At 34.3% G+C, this 2,507-nt stretch overlaps 1 long non-coding RNA gene across 1 annotated transcript; it reads left to right on the forward strand.

Annotated features, from left to right (window-relative positions):
* Positions 1-351: 351 nt before the first annotated feature.
* LOC114195363 lies at positions 352-2,127 on the forward strand. The gene is made up of 4 exons (XR_003606474.1): positions 352-737; positions 1,051-1,200; positions 1,293-1,371; positions 1,478-2,127. It is a non-coding gene; the product is annotated as an uncharacterized LOC114195363 (long non-coding RNA).
* Positions 2,128-2,507: the final 380 nt, after the last annotated feature.

A 2,507-nucleotide genomic window follows, 5' to 3' on the forward strand; every position in this document is an offset into this window, starting at 1 on the left:
TCCACCATATATAAACTTAAACATTATAAAACTAAATGTTACCATGTGATTATTTAACATAACGTTCAGTAGTCTTATAATTAACCCTACATATTCATATTTTAATTTTTTTTATCAATATCTCTTTGATCCACACCCATTTTTCAAGTTATGAATTTCTTATTTTAGTAACATATTATTTAGTTACATTTAAAACGTTACGATATAACGTTTTTCATATAAATGTTATTAGACTAAAAAAAGCATCTCATGATTTTATAACCTTGTATCTTGTAATTGAGCTGATCGACAAAAAATATATTTGGACACTAATTGAACGACGTTTGTTTTGTTAAAAGACAAACCAACAAATCCTAACTTTTCACTTCATTCTTTCTCTTTTAGCGTTTTTCTTTCGCTCTAATTATTTTCCTCTCGCATCACACCCTCCATGACCATTTCACCAAGGTACCGAATACACTCACGAATTTCGCTCTAGAACTCAGGACTCAAACATTCGCCACACTCCCTCCAATCTTGCTTTCTGGCACCGCCACACTCTTCCTCCTCGACCAATACCCCCACGTTATTCTCCACGACTGGGAGCTAAATCTTGTCGTCGTCCTGGTGGCACGCGATTACTTCAAGCTCGGGAAGCTTGAAAGGGAAAGCCAGCAACTCCCTTTACCTGGGACTTGCCTCTACCCGAGTAGTGGAAGAAAAGGCTTAGCGGCCCCTTGAAATGTTACTCTCAAAATGTAGATCCCCTATTCTGTTAGTACAACTTTGCTCACCATCTATTTGTATTTATTCCTTTGTTAAATCTTCATTATTGATACCCTTTTGAAGTAAGGAAATCCATTTTTGGTACAATGTGATGATTCTTGGAATAACTGGGATTATTTCCTATCTGTGTTTTTGTTGAATGTAAACATGTTCAATTTTCGATGCAAATTCTTATAGGAGAAGTAGAAAGAGTCAAGAATAAGTTAAACCTCTCTATACGAAAACACATACATCTTCTCTTGAATGTTATACATTGTCCTCACCAACCCCTTTTTGTATCTGCAGAGCACAAGTACGAAATTGTCAAGAAATTGCAAGATAGGAAGCAACTGGAGAAGTGCTTATGATATTGTATTGACAGAACCTGGATTGAGTGTTATTATTAGTGTCGTCTTAACCAGTAGGGCTATTTTCCAGAGAATGAAAAACTATACGGTTGGTTGCTATCTGTTTTCTTCATAAACATTTTCTATTGTGCTTGTTGTTTCTAAATTAACATTGTTTGCTATATATTCCTTGCCTGATAGCCGAAAAGTGCAAGAAATATTTGCTACTAGAGTTGTGCTTGGGAGTTACTTGGCACTGATGACTATCATATTTTTCTAGGTAATGAGAGAAACTGATTTCTTCCCTGTAAGAATTATTCAACTGAAACAGGTTCAAGTCTTTTTTCTTGGATCAAACAAATAACACCCCTTGACTGTTCTTGTAGGAAAAATTCGGAGTTAGACACCTGACTCATGATGAAATGATGACTGTTTTATATTTGCAAGTTAGGAGGAGAGGGAAGCTCGGTGGGCTCATGCTCAGAGGACCCTGCATGGACTTCAACCACCAAAATCTTCTAGCATTTTCAATGAGAAAAACAGTTACAGAGAACTCTCAAAGATTGCTGAGCAGGCCAGCAAGCCGGGAAAGGAGCTGAAGTTGCAAGTTTCAAGATGTCCAATTTTATGACCAAGAGTGTTTCAAACAATTTGTTTTCTAGAGTAAAACAAGAATGGATGTAATTTGTGAAATGTTTCATGTAATGGGAGCACAAAATGATAAAAGGTGACAAGCCTCTATACTTATTATATCTATATTTTGCTTTTGTCTATTGTCAGAATTGGTTAAGAGGAAGTGGTCACGGAATTGCAGCTGCAAAGGATGGATGCAAAACTAAATGTAGCAGGTTGGATGTCAGAAAAGATGGGAGGTTTAAGGTTGGCGAATCTATATACTCTTGTGACCTAATGCAAGGGTGCATTTGTAAATAATTCTTTGTTATTATATCCATTATTGTCATATTAAATGCTACTAGTAATATTCATTTTATTTATTGGATTTAAATACTAATTGAAGTTTAGGAGAATACAAGAGAATTATTATCTCATTGATTAATTGAAGTAATGAAGGATGATAGAATATGAAGAGTTGGTAGGAAACTGTCTTGCCAATTTGATTACAGATCAAACTTGTGGATGAGGGAAAAATAAAACAAAAGATAAGGTTGAGATATGGTTTCATTCTATCCCGCAATTCTAGATATTGTTTTAATTTTGAAAATTAAAAATTCTCATAGCTAGTATTTAACTTTATGACTTTTCAAATTTCACATGATTCTCAATTCCATTGATTTGAGTTAAATCTTGACAACTAACCAAACTTTATGTATCCTTGAATGGAACCATCTATCATTTTGTCTTAAGAACTATTCTTATTTCTAGATAGATAAACTATTAACAATTTTAAAATGTTAC

The sequence above is a fragment of the Vigna unguiculata genome, chromosome 1 (genome assembly GCF_004118075.2).
Source record: "Vigna unguiculata cultivar IT97K-499-35 chromosome 1, ASM411807v1, whole genome shotgun sequence".
In the NCBI taxonomy this organism is placed as follows: Eukaryota; Viridiplantae; Streptophyta; class Magnoliopsida; order Fabales; family Fabaceae; genus Vigna; species Vigna unguiculata.